This window comes from Amblyomma mixtum, chromosome 2 (assembly GCF_055824585.1).
Source record: "Amblyomma mixtum isolate Tamu chromosome 2, ASM5582458v1, whole genome shotgun sequence".
Classification (NCBI taxonomy): Eukaryota; Metazoa; Arthropoda; class Arachnida; order Ixodida; family Ixodidae; genus Amblyomma; species Amblyomma mixtum.
Window position 1 is genome coordinate 145160692 of NC_143013.1, and position 20510 is coordinate 145181201.

Genomic DNA, 20510 nt, shown 5'->3' on the forward strand with positions numbered 1-20510 from the left:
TTCTGTTTTAAAACGTTTTCCCATACACTGATCTAGATTCCAAACGGATTTGCTGCGAATAATGTTGGCCGCTTTTCGATATAATGAAATTGTTGACTAGCTGCAACAGATTCCACCATGCAATCAGGTAAGATGTCGTCACGATTATGCGAACAAGATAGTGTAATCACCTCAAATACCATGCAGTTTGTTCATTTATTTCCCTCGATGTGTCAAACTGCACCCAGATTTTCTAGTAACTTTCTATTGACAGGAGTAAATACAAAGAAGTAACAGTCTACCAACTTTGTATTAACAAAGGTGCATACAATGTAAAAATTATTTTCTAGTAACTTTCTATTGACAGGAGTACATACCAAGATGTAACTTCTACCAACGTTGTATGAACAATTGTTGATAGAATGTAAAAGTTCATACAAGGTTACTAGAGTAAATAAAATGTTCATACAAATTCTAAAGAAAGTTAATAGCCATTTTTGTAAGGGACTGCGCCGGAGGTCTGTGTAAGTTGAGGTTGTTTTTAAGTCTATGTGGACGAAATTAAATGCACTTTAACTGTTTCACTTCTCGGTGTACACCTCAACCGCACGTTGGGAGAATGAATGAATGTGAGAGTGAAGGAAGAAAGAGAAGATGTGCCATAGTGGAGGGCTCCGGAATAGTTTCTACCACATCGGCGGCTTTCGTGCACCGACATCGCACACTACACGAGCGCCTCTTGCGGTTCGCCTCCATAGGAACGCGGCCGCCGCAGGGGATGTCCTGGGTGCAATATGAAGAGCTCGAAGACATGAGCGATGAAAAAAATTGTTTTGGGGAAGGAAACACGCAGTAGAAGCTTCACTTCAAGGGGAACAGCTCAAATGCTTGGTGAAGAAAGAAGTGAAGGAAGGAGTAAAAGAGGGTGCTGAAAATGAGACGCCGTAGTAGAGGGCTCCGGAATAATCACAACCACCTGAAGTTCTTTAGCACCGTCTGACATCTCACAGCACACAGATGGCCGGCGTTCGGGGTCCTCGAGACTCAGCAGCCAACTCGTTAAGCACTCAGCCTCCGTGGCGGGCCGATAGAGGACAACGCTGAAGCTCCTCATTCAAAAAAAGTCCCAAATTGACGACAGTAAAGCCGTCCCCGTCGAGTAACCCTCCAATAGTCGATGTGAATGCATACCTCCTTTTTTGGTTTGAGCAAGATGAAGGAACCAACGGCGATGCTGACGAGAGCACCCAGTAGGACGCCGGTGGCGCATACTAAGAAGCACTTTCGGCTCCTTGTAGTTCCGCCCCGGTCGCGACGGTTATCTTCGGGTGCTGATGGGGACGAATGCTGCGAAAAGAAGGGGGCATCCATGTCGCAAATGACACCATGCGAGAGTAACACACCTGTTAAGTTTGCGCTTCTTCACTGATTGGCGGGTGAAATTCCTCGGATGGTACCATTCTGAGCTGGCAAATGGTGGCTGGCGAATGGTACAGTGCGTGGTCGCATATATTGTGCAGAAAACGTGCTTTAATTCCCTAATTGGCTGACACTGATTATTTTGCTTTCTTCCTTCTTCTAGCACTGGCATCCGATTGTGCTGTGTGATGCCGCAGCAGCCTACAAAGCTTGAAGGTTAAGAACAGAGCGCTTAAGTTGCATTCGTTTACAAATGAAGCTTTCGCTCTGCTAAAGTTCCAGTCAGTGCGCCGATTAATTATTTAGTACAGCGCGCAGGCAACTGAGCTCTGTCTCAATTTAAACATTTTAATTCTCACAGCCCAGCTTAGCCATCGTCACGTGATGCTAGCCGCAACGAATAAGGAAGATAAGAAACATGAGAATTAAACAAAGGGAGTGGTTAGTCAAACCGTGCTCCGTTTTTTCTACTGAAACTAAACAGGAACTTGGAAATGTTATTTGGGCAACGCTGTGCCGTTATTAGAGGCGTTTATTTCTGCGTAGAAAATATTCAGAAGTCTATTTACTCTTAGAATTAGGAATCCTCTCGCAGCCTCAATATTCCATAAGAAATTGTGAACCGCTTAATATGCATATATAACCAAATTATTCAGCTGATTTCTTTTTCTGTAACTGAAGCACGTAGCACTGTGGTGGCGACAGGGCTGCAGTGGGGTCGATGATCCAGAAAAAACTGACGTAATGATTACTGATGTATTAAAAACTCGTTTCACTGACAGATTACCGGAAATTCTTATCCATAAATTATTAAAGTGTACAAGATAACAATTTTGTTTTAAAAGAGAGGCTGCACTGCTATAGAATCGCGCTGCTGTGTTAATTTTTCCGAAGGCACATTCATCATTTTGCATTGGAGACGGAAATATTGAAAAGCAAAGTATAAGAATTTTTACCTTTTTGGATTATTCCTGCAGAGATGATAGCCTCTATCAAACTGCAGCTTGTATACGTATGCGCATTTTGCTTTGTTTTCTAATTCCCAACTTCTAAATTTGAAATTATCTGAGGAAGTCTTTTTGACGCTTTGAACCAGTTTCTTTTTTTAAAAAACCAAGGAGGTAAAGCACCAATCGCTGCAGTCAACCTCTTTCTTGCAACAGTGTTTGGTTTTCATCGCTTCGCAGTGGAATTTTGTATGCGTTCTTGGGCACGCCTGCCTTGAAAATTCGCTTGTACAAAAAGATTTCGGTAAAGCTCGAAAATTTTGAAAAAAAAAGAGCTTTCGATTTTAAAGTGTTATGTAATCATATAAGCTGTACCATGTGTGGGAATTTCGGAATGCCGTATCCTTCCGCCGCCGCGGTGGCTCAGTGGTTATGGTGCTCGGCTGCTGACCCGAAAGACACGGGTTCGATCCCGGCCACGGCGGTTGAATTTCTTTGGAGGAGAAATTCTACAGGCCCGTGTACTGTGTGATGTCAGTGCACGTTAAAGAATCCCAGGTGGTCGAAATTTCCGGAGCCCTCCACTACGGCGTCTCTCATAGCCTGAGTCGCTTTGGGACGTTAAACCTCACAAACCAAACCAAACCAAACCGCATCCTTCCTTGGCCGGCGAGGCGCGCCGTGGAGACGGGGGAATGCGGATCCTTTCCCCACTCCTCACGGTTGAGCAACCAGATGGTCCGCTCGAGAGCGCTGCGCTGCTCTCTTCCCCAAACTGGTCGCAAGCGCGCACCGCCAGGCGCCTCCGAAGCGGTCGCTGATTGGCCGAAAGTGACAACGGGCAAGTGCGCCGAGACCGCCGGGGACCGGCTGCGGCCGGAGAGAGACAATAGCCAGCCGCGACAGCGACAGTACGTCAGGCGAATACCTCCCATTTTTCCCTCTTTGTCGTCGCCATCTTCCTCCGATTTGGGAGCCAGTGATTTTGGAAGAACCCAATAAACGTTTGGCTCCAGGCAAATCGTCCTGTCCTGTGTTGCGGCCTCATTCGCATTTCCGCTGCACCGCCGTGAGGCTGGCCGCGTGTAGTGTGCTATACCGGGAGCTCGGAGTTCAGGGCCTAGACCTCAAAGGAGGCTCAACGGCCTAGTACACCTTACATTACGTTATTTGTAAAGCGATGGATCATGCTACATTGCAGAACTGCTGAGTCAGCTTGCAGATTGATTATCACTTAAGAGTGGTAAATATAACTAGGCGTGACGACTACGCGTAGTTTACAGAAACTGTACACACCTCATACTTCGGTACTTTGTAGAGTGCTGATTCGTGCCACGTTGCAAGAACGAGGCATTGGATGCATAGTTTTACTCTATACACCTTACATTGCGTCACTTGTAAAGGGCTGAGTCCTGATACGTTTCAAAATTACTGAGTCATGTGTGATGACTATGACTACGAGTCATGGCTATGAGTCACGACTTTCATGGGTGATAGTACATTTCATCATGACTATAGATGTTCGCTTAGATGTGTTGTGACTTCGTACACCGGCATTATGACATCATCGGAACTGCGTGACATGAAGGGCAGTGGGCGACTTTTGTACTAATTGGACATAAAATGCTCTCGCATTTATAAAGATTAGCAGCATCACTCCCGAAACTTCATTAAGATTAAAGTGGGGTGGTTCCTGTTCTATACTCTGGCACGCACGTAAAGAGCGGAAGTAGAAATGCTGCTGTATTCGAGGGCTGTAACTATATTGCACAAGTAACAAGGAAGGAGGAGGCACAGCGCCTTCACTTGCAAGGTTACGATGAAGGGGTTTTATTTCCTTTGTTCTCGTATGTTCTGGAATGAACGTGTGAATAAGTGCGATAACTGCGAAAAAGGAAAGAGTAAAGAAAACCACAAGTTGTGCGGCCGCGTAGCGATGGTCCCCTCTAAAACCATGTTCTAAAAACACTTGCCACCCGCAATGATTTCTACACCTGGCAGGTTTACTAAGCCGCACAAACAAAAGAAAGCTCAAGTACCAAACGCGTAATGATGTAAGCAGGGCTCGTGATGGAGAATAACGGAAAAGAATTCACATTTACTTTTTTTTCAGCTTAAAGAATTCTCTTCAAATGAGACTCCGCTCTTAACTCGACATATAGTGCCATTGGTTGTTTTACTTGGACACGGATTGCGTAATAAGCTACCATTGCATTTGAAGTCTTCATACCCTATTTTTGGGCCTTCCGTATACACAGAGACTATGCTTTTGTATATATTGCCGAGAATGGTTATTGCGAGGCGTGTATTCAGTATGTGTTGTATTTTGATGAGGGAAACAAATCTGTAAAGTTATATTCAAAGCTTTGTCCTCTGCATAAGTGCACAACCCGCTTGAGAAATCTAGCATGAAAAACGATTGCGCCCATTGCGGTGGCGTCTTTCAGAGGCGCGCAGTTTTCTCCTAGAAATATTTAGTAGGAAAACAGGAATGCTTCTGAGCCCGCGAAAAAGCATGACTGGAGGGTGTGCTAGAGAGGCATTTAATAGTTTCTTCTCAATTGCCGTCAATTCGAGAAAATTTACTCGGAACTTGCTGCGAGACGGGAAAGCAGTATACTCTAAACTTACTTCAGCAGCGCCTGCCTTGGCTGTTAAGCATAAACAGCGGCGCAGGATAGTCACTGCTGCGGATAGTCTATGAGCATTTTGGGCCATTCATTTCAGTTTACATTCTCGAGATAACTGTGTACGTTCTAATGATCCTCACTTGTTTACTTCGTGCTGTATAGAGTCGTATATGATGAAGAGCGGTAATTTCAATCGATCTATTAGGACTTCTGCTTCGGGTAATTTCAAGCGTTCTCCTACCTGTTGGTTACTGACCGGGCACTTTCTCGATGTGTCGGAGCGAGATCTGGGGCGCAAAATCACGCCTGACATTGCTTCTTCTTCCTCTTTGTTGCTGTCAACCCTCTGCGCTGTTCTTTGAAAACAAGAACTGAAAACGGAACACCAAGCACGTATTCTTCAGCGAGCTTTTGGGGGTACCGTCGCACGAATGTGTTCATGCAGGATGCATTCTTGGCTGCTACGGTATATATTTGAGGCTTCGCCTCTGAGAATAATAAAAGTTGGTAGTTCTGGTTTTTGTTTACCTTAACAATAGAAAGAATAAACACACTGTGAGACCCACGACGCGAGGACCAGGATCTATTCCTACCCTCAGCAATGGCGTTCATGACGAAGAGAAAGGTGGGAGGTGATTAATATGCACAGATGAAGACGAAATTGACGCATGATGTCAGTTGGAAAATTTCCAGCGCGCACAGGACAGGGACAAAGTGGACAGCACAAGGCTGACAGGGACAAAGAAGAGGACAGCTCAAGGCTGACAGGGACATAGAAGAGGACAGCACAAGGCTGACAGGGACAAAGAAGAGGACAGCATAAGGCTGACAGGGACAAAGAAGAGGACAGCATAAGGCTGACAGGGACAAAGAAGAGGACAGCACAAGGCTGACAGGGACAAAGAAGAGGACAGCACAAGGCTGACAGGGACAAAGAAGAGGACAGCACAAGGCTGACAGGGACAAAGAAGAGGACAGCCAAAGGCTGACAGGGACAAAGAAGAGGACTCCACAAGCTCTTCTTTGTCCCTGTCCTGTGTGCGCTGGAAATTTCCCAACATGATGTACCAACTCGCTCGAATGTCAGTCTTACTGCATGATGTTAGCACTAGTTGCCCTCCAGACAAAAGGGACCCAGAAATGTTTCACAGAGCCCTGGCGTGCAGACGCGTGTCAAGAATAAAATCTATTCCCTAGTGAAGACATAGGTCGAGTCATTACTTCGTTTCCGGGAGGTCTGACTGGCTTCAGCGTTCAAAATTGCAAGCTCAGGGCTGTGAGCAAAGCCGTAAGCAAATGTTTCGAGGAACGGTGCTAAGAGCATAAGGGCGCGGAAAATAAACATGCTTCCTTGTGCAAGGCAGGGGGACGGCCATATACACGAGGAAAAACAAAATTTGGAGGACTCCTGAATACCATTCATTAGCTGTAATTATACGATACCGCAATACCCTCCTTGTGAGCGTGCCAACTACCCTAAGGTAGCGAATTATTCCGCCCGCATCAGAACTTTCTGCTCCCACGGTAACCTTCCTATAGGTTAATCCCCTGCTAGCAACCTTCCTGCCTCACCCTCTTCTCTTCCGCAAGCGGAGAGATAATATTCCGCTATAAATTTGCTCCTGCCAACAGTGGTAGGTGGCAAGCAGAAGTTTGCTCTTCCGTGCACAAACCTGTGTCGCGACAGGGTTCTCCGCGTGGCCGCCACTTTCCGGACTCTTTCGCCTCCACTAGGAGAGCAGGGGGTGTTTTTCTTGCTCCACTCTGCCACCTGCGAAGAGTGGCAGATGCCAGGTCGTATTCTGGCTCTTCTGTGTTCCCCCGCGGCAACTGGTACACTCGTGTACCACTGCTGCGGGTTCCAAAGTGTGAGACCGCCGATGGGTTCGGGGACACGAGTCTTTCATGCTGTCGCATAGAAACCGAGAGGTACCGGCTCTGTGTTGCAACGCTGTGTTGAAAGCAAAGGTAGCAAACATCAGCCTGAGGTCAAAGTTGAAGCGGTCGAATTCAACGTAGGTGAAAGACACCTCTGAAAGGGTTTGTTGAAAGCGTTCTCTTAGAAAATTGGTTGCGGTTGAGACGTGCTTCGAATAATGGTGATTGAGACAGGGAGCAGCACCTTTATTGCGTTGCTGTTCCTTTTTTACTCCGTGGGTCTGCCCACTATAGCCAGACGATCACAGCGTAACCGGCTACATATCTATACATGTTCCCTTCCGCAAAAAAAAATAGAGAACAGAGAGTGCAGTACAATAGAACAACTTAGAATACAGACACACATAAATGATAGTATAAGGCCATTGTTGAAAGTCTTGAAAGTACGTACGCAGATTTGCGCAGATTTCCCAAATCATCATACTTATCAGCTGTATGTTGATTGATTCTCGTCATCATAATGCTCGTCTGACCTGGCCTGGGTCATCGGCTTATGTAAAATACTGCGATCTGGTGAGCTGTGTTTAGAAGCTGGCCGCTGGGCTGTAGCGGTCTTCCCCTCTTCATCAAAACGTCCATGGTCTGTCGAACTTGGGTCTAGTGCGGGTGTAGTACCTCGTACTTGGTTCCGGTCTTCATGCTCCACGCTCGCGTCTCTTGGCAGATATTAAGGCGGAAGCCTTTAATGCCTCATCGTTGTAAGCAGGAGCTGTCGACAGAAATGTCACGCTTTTCAATTGGTCGAAACGGTCATGACGTCACAGTGCGCCAATTTCAAACGGGGCCAATTGTACTCTGGCTAGTAACCATGCAACCAATTAAAGGGATCGTATAGTGATGCTCCAAGTAAGTTTGACTGAGTTTAGTTAATAGCTTACTTAGCCAATTAGTCTAACCTTTCTAGTCAGACCAGATAAATAAATAAAACCGAGTAAGAAATTGGCCGAGCTTGGGAATCGAACCCCGGTCTCCAGAGTGCGAGTCGAGCACGCTACCACGCCGCCATGCCAGCTCAATGGTTTGGATGAACAAAGGTGCGTCTAGTGAATACGGTGTCTTCGTTCACTCTCATCTTCCTCCCTTCCCGTTACGGCGAGGTTTAGGTGTCCACCGAGATATGAGAGACAGATACATTTCCTTTCCTCAAAAACCAGTTTAGCGACGAGCAAGGCGTATTTGTCCGCGTTTCAGATTGGTCCAAATTGTCGTGACGTCCCCGCGCGCGAATTTTGGCCGGTGTCCACCGAAATATGTGAGACAGTTAGTACGCAACTTCCTTTCCTCAAATACAATATAGTGTCTACTGAGATATGTGAGACAGTTAATGCGTAATTTCCTTTCCTCAAATACAATTTTCATTTTCTTCATTACGGCTCCTCTTTCTTCTTTCACTCACACTTCCTCCCTTCCTGTACGGTGCGGCTCAGGTGTCCACCGAGATGACAGAGAATTACAGCCCCATTTCCTTTCCTCAAAAACCGTTGCGTTCAAAGGGCAACGTATAGCGCCGAACGGGTGGTGGCGTTCCTTGGACTCCGTGGCAGCGCTACAACACGCTGTCGCGTTCCACTGCTAAAGGCGAAGCTTAAGCGTCATTAATTGGCAGTTAATTAATTCACCAACAAAATGTGCAGTGAACAATCGCGTAGCAGAATGCAGCACTCAGGCTTTCGCCTTTCACCACTTTAGCCGCTAAAGTTCCTCGTAATTTTCTTCTCTTGTTTTCGGATGCGGTGCCTACTACGTCGTAGGGTGTTCCCGTCTTCTCTGCAAAGGAGATAGGACAGCAGAGCAACTTGATCTTGAACTGATGCCTTTGTTTTCCATCTACAGTCGTCTTAAATGCGTACCATGTCTCCCATTGCGAGCACTGGAAGGGAAATGGCTGGCATAGGCCTTCGTAAGTGTCTCTTGAACTCCACTGCAGTCTGGACCCCAAACTCAGGGAGGCGTCCCCGCAGTCGTCGTCCCATTAGTAGATTGAGTTTGAGGTCATTGAAATATAGGCGAAGTACAATTGCTGTGTGAAGAGGGCTAAAAGTTACACACATGGTCACCTGAGTAGACGCTTAGACACCCTGCATTCATGCAGCCAGTTTCGGCATAACACAAGTATAATATTACAAACAAAATACCCAATATTACAGGAAGACTCGAAGATTTCACATACATCAATAAAGATAGGTATGCAGAGGTAACCGTTCCGACAAAACAGTTAAAATAAAGCATAAGAACAAACCGCACATAACCACACACAGAGAGAAAACAGAAGAAAGGGACCTCCGAAACAAGAACCGCAAATATATGAACAGTGCATAGCCTATAAATACGAGCGGGCTTATTTACCAATTCATACTGGTGTGGCACCACAGGGACAGGGACAGAGACAGAGTGACAACAACACAAGTGCTCACTTGTTCCGGAGGGAAGTGTGCCACAGTGCCTGAAGGAGTGTTTTCCAGTTGTAACCAAGCCACAAGGTAGGCCAAAAACTCCTGATCGGTTACGTTCGTTGGTGTCTTATTTCTCGACGAACGGTTTAAGAGCCATGACCTCGGACAAAGAAGGTTTTTTTTTTTTGTGGTTATCCCCAAAGGCCTGTTTTTTGAGAAGTCCGGCAAGGCGGTTGAAAAATGTTTCACTCGACTCTCTGTAAAACCCTCTGCTGTGAAGAAGAGGGCGCTGAAATTGCTTGGTGACCTCAACCTTGGGCGTTTAGCCTCGGCCGTTAATGGGGCGCGAGAGAGTAAGCTCAGCGTTTTCTTTACTGCAAAAACGCATAAGCCGGAAGTCCCCTTCCGGGTTATCGTTTCAGAACGCGATACTTGGCAGCATGAAGTGTCAGGCTTTCTGCAGAGGCACCTGAAGTCGTTGGATATTGCAGATCCTTTCCTGATCCCCAGTTCTGGAACGGTAGTTGAGTTTTGAAGCGTAATAATCCGCGTGGTGGTTCAGGGTTCAGTATTGATGTTGAGGACTTATTTTACTCGCTTCCGCATGTGCAACTTTTGAAATGTGTCAAGGATTGTATAACGCAACAGAACGATGAAGTTGCCTTTATTTCCAGGTGCGGGATTTCGGTCGATAGTTTCCTTGAGCTTCTGGCTGTTTATTTGAACTCGACTTTTATTGGCTGGAACAATGACGTATACATTCAAAAATCTGGTATCTGTATCGGGTCAAGAGTTGCTGCGGTTCTGAGCGATATCTTTCTGTGCGCGGTTGATAGGTGCCTGGAGCGTGATTTGGAAGGAATGGTGACAAAAGTTTTCCGTTATGTAGACGATTTTATAGTTTTTGTGGACTGTCGTGACACCACCCGGTCAATGGTCGATGTTTTGAAGGTGTTCAAAGAAAGAGGACGTGGCCTGAATTTTACGTGTGAAGCTCCTGAAAATGGACGCATTCAGTTTTTGGACCTTTCCTTGTTTTTCGAGGGCAACCATGTGTGCTGTTCGTTTTCACCAAGGTCAAAGAAACCCTTGTTGAATTTTTCTTCCGGCCATTCGAAGTTGATCAAGAATGGCATTGCGTTGAATGCATTAAATTCGGCTTTCACAAAGTCCTGTTTCCATCAGATGGACAAAGCGTTCGCTGATCAGGTGGCTAGACTAAAAAACGCAGGGTTCCCGGCCTCTGTGCTGGCTTCGGTGTCGCACCGGATCCTTACGATACAGAAACAAACTGCAAAGGGAACTAGGTCGCATGAAGAGAGCGCACAGGGAAGGAAAAAGCTCGCCTGCATCCCTTACATACATGGTGTGTCTCACAGCCTTAAAAAGGTGGCTCGCCGTTATGAGGTGGACTTGGTTTTTTCAGCCAAGAATAAGGTAGGGCGGATATGTGCCGCCATTGAGAGGTGTGACGCACCGCGGGAGAGAAGGAACGCTTGTGGGGTGAAGCACTCCAACCCGTTTGTGGACTGTGCTTGCGGTGTGGTGTATTCCATTCCCCTAACATGCGGTCGACACTACACGAGACAGACGGGACGCTGTCTGAATGTACGCCTCCAGGAGCACGCCAGGTCACTTGACGGGGGTTCGGGGACGCACCTGACTAAGCATGTAAAAAGCCACAAGTGTGCCCCGTTGTCCAAGGAAACACGCGTTCTCTGGAAGCATAAAGATAAGACTTCCCGGGAGATTATGGAGGCTTTCCGCATAAGGAAGTCGGCAGATGTATGCGTGAGTTTGCCATCCTTGCTGCTGCTTGACGCCGAGGTTGATTATCTTCAACGAACACTAAACCATGATAACAGGTAGATTCGTTGTGATTTAACGTGTGTTCGTGCCTGTAACCTTTGTAACCGTGCTATGACTGTGCATGTAACCATAGGTTTTGTCTATATATTTTTTGTATTTTTTGTGCTTTTAATAAATTTTTCAGTTGTTAGTGAGCACTTGTGTTGTTGTCACTCTGTCTCTGTCCCTGTCCCTGTCCCTGTGGTGCCACACCAGTATGAATTCGTACCAACTCGCCCAATTTTCAACCCTTTTTAACCTTATCTACCATTCAAGAAGAAAATCGTTGCCTGTTTTCGGAAAGCAGCTGCCCTTCGAACCGCTTTCAAAAGCGATAACCGATAGTTCACAAGGCCGACTCAGAACGGTTATCTAACATTTTTATTCTTCTTCAGGGGACTCTTGGTGATCTGAACTCCATTTTCGCCAAGGCCGTTGTCTCGGCCAAATCTAGGAGTGGAGAAAATGAGTTTCAAATCACATAATCGGGTAAAATCGTGAAAGGCACTCGAAGCTGAACTGCGGACCAACATCGCTCTGCACTACTTGCGAATACCACGCCGAGCGAAAATGTTTTTTACCTTTTATGCGAAGCATATTAACGTAAGTTTCGGGCCTTCGCGCGACGCCCGGCGGTGGCCACCATTGGCCTTCAAGTGACCTTCAAGTAGGTCACGTGACATGACGTCACGTGATGACGTCACACCGGCTGCAGATGGGGCCTCATATCGCGCCATCGGTCGCCTCCCGGCGGTGGCCACCATTGACCTTGAAGTGAGATCACATGATGTGACGTCACGTGATGACGTCACACCGGCTGCAGATGGGGCCTCATATCGCGCCGTCGGACGTCGCCCGGCGGAGGCCTCCACGCTTCGGTTCGCGCCGTCGCGCGCGACGCGGCGGCGGCGCCACCATCGCTACATCACGTGATATGTGACGTCACGCCAGGAATGAGGTGGCGCGCGCCCGCCGTCGGGTCAGTCTCTGTGCCCACAACTGCGCCAGCGTCTTTGCGCCGGACGTGTATGTGGTCAAGATGCCTCCAAACGCTAAGGACATGCTTCGCATCCACTGGGCTTAACCTTGATAAGCCTCCAATTTTTTTACTACGCTTTCATTTGAAGTCTGCGGACGTTCCACTTCCGGGTAATTTGAGTATGCATCATAGACGACTTGGTGTGAAGCTCCGGCATGATCACAGAGATCGATGCCAACACTTCCCATGGGAACAGTGCTCCAGGCCTTTTCATGACGGGCTCTGCTGGTTGAAGGTAGGCAAAATGGCTGCCCGTGCTGCACTTTAATGTCATGTGCTCTATCTCTTTCTGCATTCCGGGCTAAAACACCAACAGCCGTGCCCTTGCTTTCATTTTATTTACACAAAGATGTCCTTCATGAAGTCCTTCCAGCATCTCCTGACGCTTTTATCTAGGGATTACTACTTTGCAGCTTTTCATTAATATGCCATCAATGTACGATAACTGTGGCATAAGGGCCAGTTGATTTAGCTAGGTGCCAACCACCGCAGTTGTGTCCTCGTGGTAGAGCACCCGCTTCGGCTTCTGGAGGTTGTGGGTTCGACTCCCGCCGCCGGCCGCGTACCCACCGGTTTCTATAATAGGTATAAGGTTTCCCCTTGCCTGGTGCTCGGCTCTTCTAGGGTGAGATGCTTGGGAAAAGCGTCTTAGGCCACAAGTTGCGCTTCTACCGCACGAGGCTGATTTAGGGTTGCATGACGGCGGAACTGATCTCTGATCCGTCAAGGCAACTGTGGTCGTTCTGGTTTTCTGTGTGTAATCTTTGGTACGTTTTTTCACTTCCAATGTAAACCAGTATTTGTGTCCCATGTATCTTAACGTATTTCCCTACGTTAGGAGAAACACTATCGGGAGGTACTCTGCGGTACAGAACATCGGCTAGTAGCAGCCAGCTTTTTTCAAGGCACGACCTGCATGTCATACTCAAATCGTATCAATCACAAAAAAACGCCGCAAACGAGGCGGCATTTCGATGGTGTCTTTCTTTGCTATCGCAAAAAATGGCTGATGATAAGTTTCCAGAGTTATCGTAGTGCCAGCTAGGAACTCTGAAAACCTTTCACATCCGAAGATGATTCAAAGCGCATCTTTTTCGATCTGGGCGTATCTTAATTCCGCTTCTTCCAGCACCCATGGAGCATATGCCCCCGGTCGCCAGTCTTTATCATGTTTCTGCTATATTGACGCTCCCAAAGCACTGCTCGATGTATCTGTGCTAATTTTGATTGGCTTTCGCAAGTAGAATACTGCCAGGATGGGTGTTGGTGTCAGCAAGAGAAAGAGGATCATTCACTCGTTCTCATGAGCGTTGTTCTACTCGATGCACCAGTCCTGCCGGTTTAAACTCCGCACAGCCTTCGTCGTTTTCGACAAACAGGGGATGTACTTCCCGAAGTAATGCACTGCTCTCAACAGCCATTGCACATCGTGTTTGGACGATGGGGTTGGAAAGTTGACAACACACTGAATGAGATCTTCACCACCCTTGATTGATTTCCTTGTGGTTGCATCTCTAAGGAATTTGATTTCATATGCACCCCTCTGTAATGCGAAAGCCCTGAGGGTAAAATAAATGAAATGAAAATGAAATACACGTCTCTTTGTTGAGGGTAAATCCAGCTTCGCGAACCGCCTCAAGCACAGACTTCAAACTGTTGTGCTCACCCTATGTTGCGCCCCATATCCATACTAGAGCACTGCACGGGCCTTAATCTGAGGCCCAAGCCCGGCCCGGGCCTGAGACCTGAAGCCCGAGCCCGGCCCAGGCCCGTGGCTTCAAGCCCGGGCCCGGCCCAGGCCCACTAAATTATCGCTATAGCGAGCCCGGCCCGGCCCGTGAATCCCGGAGTGAGGCCCAGCCCGGCCCGGCCCGGCCCGTTTCACAGTAACGCTTGAGGTATGTTGCTCACTCTGAGCAAGTAGACTGCTACTAGACCGATAAGAAACTGGCCGACAAACTCTCTGAAACCACAGTTTGGCTTGCAGAAAGTTAGTTCTTTTTAACCTATATGTGAATAAGACTAGTGCTCGCCAGGCCCGTCTTTTGGGCAGTGATCTCGTGTAGGTGCGCAAAGATAAACTCGGAAGTTCCGAGAGCCAAACAAAAAGGGCTGCATTCGCGCGTAATAGACTAGTTTGCATTCCCCCGTGGTTTTAATCAGTTATATTTTGCCGCCCGGAACTATAAACATTAAAGCTGCCTAGCAAGCAGAGTGATGACATTGTTTTAGTGAACGGGATCTCACACGTTGAACTCATAGCCGAACTGGTCACCTTTCAGCAGAACCGAAAAGCTAAAAGGCTTGAGTATTTCCCGGTGTGTGTTTTGAAGACTATAAGTGTCCTGGAATATTTTCTTCCCGAATGCATTTCTAATAGTGTATAGGTATGTTTTGGGATGACGAACGATCAATGGCCAATTAAGACCGGTTGAGTTTTACTCTTACTGGTGGAGCAGATAACTTACGGGGCAAAACACTTGTCATTACAACCAGGCTGAAGAAGGGAGGAGGGAGAGATGTGGTTATGAGGTGTTTTTACAAACTCTCGCTAGCTTTTGTGGCTATTTCATTTACTAGACGTTCCGGTCAGCTGATCAAAAAGGAAACCAAGCGTGCTTTAGTTTGCGAATTTTCTCACATGAAAAAAATATAGCTATAAAATAAAAGCTATGTTTTTCGGGCTTAAGGGCCCAAGGGGAGTAAGGCTGTTTGAGATACCGAAGCAGGGAGCTCCGGATCATTTCGACTACCTTTCAATGAGCATTGATACTACAAAGTACATTGCTGTCATGCTTGCCGCCTAAATAGAAATGCTGCCCCCGAGGCTAGGAGCAAACTCTGGTTCCCCGGCTCAGTTATCGAGAGACTTGACCACTAAGCCACCTCGGCATGGAAATAAGGAAATGTATAAGTCAATGAATAAAGCTTTTTTTTTTCTCAGCATGTACTATATCCCATAGCTCATCCGTGTCGCTGCTCCAATGCCGCAGTTGTGTACGTCACTCTGCAGTAGTGAACGAATAGTCGGACACCAGCCGCTTCTGTACGAACCCAAGCCCGACTCGGGTCCGCACGTTTAAGCCCGAGCCCGGCCCCGGCCCGCCACTTCAGGCCCGGGCCCGGCCCAGGCCCGGCAGAACAGACCATGTCCCGGCCCGACCCGGCCTGCGGGCCGGGCTGGGCCCGGGCTTTCGGGCCTGCCCGAGCCCGTGCAGTGCAATAATCCATACACCGTCTATGCACTCTCACACCAGGCAGCAAATCCTGGGCTTCGCTGATTTCCGTTTGAAATATTTCTAATGCGCAGCTTATGCCAAATGTTAATCTAAGGAATCTATACCGCCCGTACGGAGTGCTGAAGGTGCAGATTCTGGACAATTGTTCTTCTGCTGTTATATAATATGCACAATTTGGGTCAACTTTGCTTCGTTATCCTCCCTTTAGGAAGCTCTTACCTTTCGCCTTTCATGTTTTCGTTGATATACCGCGAGTCCATGGAGATACGAATGCCCCCTTCTTCTTTTCAACAATAACAGGTACTTACCCTGTCCAAACGCTCCTCCATTTGCACCGCGATTCCCTCGATTTCCAAGCTTTGCAGTTCCACACGCAGAGCAACTTGTCTAGCGTACGCCACACGTCAGGCAGGCACAGCTACAGGTCTCGCGTTTTCCTTCATCTTGATGTAGAAAGGATGCTTGACACATCCAAATCCCTTAAACAAGTATGAAAATTCTTCGGCGATCAGATCCTTCAGACCTGACTTGCTTGAAATCGCGTGGGTGCACGAAAGGAGACTGAGAAGCAAACACGCTATAAAAAAATTCACCTGCACCTTTTTGTTGCCAACTGAGATCTGTAAAGAACCAGCTCCTAAGTGCTAAATGACATTTTCATCGTAGCTAGTCAAAAGTATCTTGCTTGGGCTTATAGTCGCCAGAGGACCGAGTTCTGCAGAGAATTTTGCAGCAGATCTGCTTGAGCTCCAGTATAAAGCTTGAATGTTGAATGTAACTTTTCGTCTTCCCACCGTCGATTAACCAGTCATCTACCCTATCGCTTGCGATGGCACTGATTTGCACAGCTATCTCGAGCTCGCTTTCTTCGCCTTCTGACGCTTCAATCAACCTGTCGAATCCGCCTGTCTTTTCACCTTGAAAGGAACGGTAAAATTTTTCTGCTTTCCGTAATTTGTGCAGGCTTTTTTCCTCGCCGTTACGTCCTAGGTCCGGGACTTTTGTAGCAAGTGGTGTATCGACGAACAGGGCGTTCTTGCACGCGTCGCTGGAACGCACCTTTCCCGCAGGCCTCTCGCGTGCCTCGTATGCTTTTCTCGACGTCGCGCAGTTTTGCTGTTTGCTCATTTTTTTTCCGTTACAAGCCTCAGACTCGTTTTAAGCTCGGCTGCCTTGCTTTGCTAAGTATCCTATGAAAGGGTCAAATTTTTGAACCGAAAGCTTCGTTACGCTACGGAAAGCCAGTTTCGCGGTGGCCCCATGTTTCACCTTCAAATGACCTTCAGCGTCTGAAGCAAAGGAAAAGCGCATAACGGGGCCCTTTGGACAGTGTACACCTTAGTCGCGCTTTAAGCTACGAAACCGATGAAGAGCGGCAGCTTCGAAAGCAAAGGAAAGGCGCGTACCTGGCCCCTTGGAACAGTGGACACATTTGTCGTGCTTTAGGCTACTTGGCGGAAGTGACAGGTGCGCGCTGCATGCGTTGGTATTGACAACGTTGTAGCAGAAACGCGGCTCTGAAGCTATAGGCCGCCAGCGTTCATTGTGTTTATTGTCGATGGCGTTTCCAAAGTTCTAGCCTCTGATGATTCTAAAGAAAGGAAGAGCGCATAACTACTCCCTGGGTCAATGGACGTCTGAATCGCGCTTTGAAGTACGTGAGGTGATGAGAGAGAGAAGTGGACGGCATGCGTTAGTGTTGGTGGTGGTAGAAAACATTTATGTACAGATACACTTCAGGAGGTTCTGCATGAGCTGACCCGGAGGGGGCCAGCATTTACATGTTTCTAGGTGCAGATCCCTAGTTCGGGACCTCAATGGCGTCGGCCGCCACCCGTGCTCACGCGAACAAGGCCCGTTGGGCCTGCAGATCAGAGCAGCCGAGCAGGGTCGCCTCCCAGTCCTCCCGGGTTGGTTTGGGGTGAGGGGGGTAGCAGGGTAGTAAGGGCAGGCCCACACCATGTGGTAGATGTCCGCAGACTACTCCGCGCTGTGCGGACAGCTGTCCGAGAAAGAAGGGTCTAAGTGTTTTAGAGCTGCCTGGCAGAGCAAAGTCTTAGTATACAGGTGAAGCAGAAGCCGCTCCTTTACAGAGACCTTTACAGGGGCAGGGATAAAGACCGTCGCCAGATTGATCAAGTAAAAAAATGTTTTTGAAGGAGTAAGCTGGTGTGAATTCAAGTTCCTGATCGTCGGAGTCGGTGCGGAATGTCCGGTGAGAGAGCGCGCGGGCGGCGGCGTGAGCCCATGTGAGCAGGAGCCCAAACGATACGCTGGTGAGCAGGGTCCCCATGTGTAGACGCTGTATTGGATAACGCGCTAGGCTAGACACGGTACCCAGCACTGCTCGAAATTTCGGCACGCCCCTCGCGAGTCAAAAATAATTGCTTTCGAAGTGGGATCAGATGGAGCCATTGCAATGGTGACCTCCTCCGCGTGTGTTATGTCACGGGCTCGGAAAATAAGGCCGTTCACTGTTTTGGATTGGTGGACGACTGCGTCCGTGTACCATCCCCCATGGTGGGGGCCGGAGGCATCCACGTAGAATACGCCGGGTTTCGTTCCATAGTGACGGGCCAGGAGAAAACATTTATTAGAGCACTGTATTGAATTTAGAATGGGAGGTGGGGATGGTCGTTGCGATGGGTGGCAGTTCCTATTCCGCGACGCCATTGCAGCCGCCGCTACCCGTGCTCCCTGGACTAGGGCCCGCTGGACCTCCAGGTCCGAGCCGGAGAGGGCCGCCTCCCAGCACTCCCTTGTTGGCTGACTTATGACGGGTATGTGTGTATTGAGCTGGCAGGCCCACACAATGTAGTATAGGTCAGCATGCTGCCCGCAGAATTTGGACCTGCCCGTGAATGTCGGGTCGACGTGTCTTAGTATGGCGGGATTTAAGAAAGACCCGGTAGGAGACGTCTAAGGTGGCACTCCTCGGTTCTGTCGAAGCCCTTGGCGGGTCCTGAAAGTACCTTCCTGCAGAGGCGTAAATAGCTTGTAATATCCGAGTAAGAAATTAGCGGAATTAATGTGATTGCCGTGGCAGAACCGAAGGATTGAGCGGAACCCGGTGCAAGGAACGCTCGGGCAGCCGCGTGAGTGGCCTCGTTCCCCTCAACTCTCTGGTGACCGGGCGCCCATACTATCTGCTGTTTACTCTTCATCATCATCAGCCTGACCACGCCTAATGCAGGGAAAAGGCCTCTGCCATGTCTCTCCAATTAACCCTGTCCTTCGTCAGTTGCGGCCACCGGATTCCCGCAAATTTCTTAATCTCATCCGCCCACCGAACTTTCTGACGCCCCCTGACGCACCCTTAAGGACCAGCGATTATCTTGCCTTCGCATTACATGCCCTGCCCAGGCGCACTTGTTCCTCTTGATTTCAAGTGCGATATCATTAACGCGCATTTGGTCTCTCACCCACTCCGCCCGCTTCCGAACGAACGAACGAACGAACGAACGAACGAACGAACGAACGAACGAACGAACGAACGAACGAACGAACGAACGAACGAACGAACGAACGAACGAACGAACGAACGAACGAACGAACGAACGAACGAACGAACGAACGAACGAACGAACGAACGAACGAACGAACGAACGAACGAACGAACGAACGAACGAACGAACGAACGAACGAACGAACGAACGAACGAACGAACGAACGAACGAACGAACGAACGAACGAACGAACGAACGAACGAACGAACGAACGAACGAACGAACGAACGAACGAACGAACGAACGAACGAACGAACGAACGAACGAACGAACGAACGAACGAACGAACGAACGAACGAACGAACGAACGAACGAACGAACGAACGAACGAACGAACGAACGAACGAACGAACGAACGAACGAACGAACGAACGAACGAACGAACGAACGAACGAACGAACGAACGAACGAACGAACGAACGAACGAACGAACGAACGAACGAACGAACGAACGAACGAACGAACGAACGAACGAACGAACGAACGAACGAACGAACGAACGAACGAACGAACGAACGAACGAACGAACGAACGAACGAACGAACGAACGAACGAACGAACGAACGAACGAACGAACGAACGAACGAACGAACGAACGAACGAACGAACGAACGAACGAACGAACGAACGAACGAACGAACGAACGAACGAACGAACGAACGAACGAACGAACGAACGAACGAACGAACGAACGAACGAACGAACGAACGAACGAACGAACGAACGAACGAACGAACGAACGAACGAACGAACGAACGAACGAACGAACGAACGAACGAACGAACGAACGAACGAACGAACGAACGAACGAACGAACGAACGAACGAACGAACGAACGAACGAACGAACGAACGAACGAACGAACGAACGAACGAACGAACGAACGAACGAACGAACGAACGAACGAACGAACGAACGAACGAACGAACGAACGAACGAACGAACGAACGAACGAACGAACGAACGAACGAACGAACGAACGAACGAACGAACGAACGAACGAACGAACGAACGAACGAACGAACGAACGAACGAACGAACGAACGAACGAACGAACGAACGAACGAACGAACGAACGAACGAACGAACGAACGAACGAACGAACGAACGAACGAACGAACGAACGAACGAACGAACGAACGAACGAACGAACGAACGAACGAACGAACGAACGAACGAACGAACGAACGAACGAACGAACGAACGAACGAACGAACGAACGAACGAACGAACGAACGAACGAACGAACGAACGAACGAACGAACGAACGAACGAACGAACGAACGAACGAACGAACGAACGAACGAACGAACGAACGAACGAACGAACGAACGAACGAACGAACGAACGAACGAACGAACGAACGAACGAACGAACGAACGAACGAACGAACGAACGAACGAACGAACGAACGAACGAACGAACGAACGAACGAACGAACGAACGAACGAACGAACGAACGAACGAACGAACGAACGAACGAACGAACGAACGAACGAACGAACGAACGAACGAACGAACGAACGAACGAACGAACGAACGAACGAACGAACGAACGAACGAACGAACGAA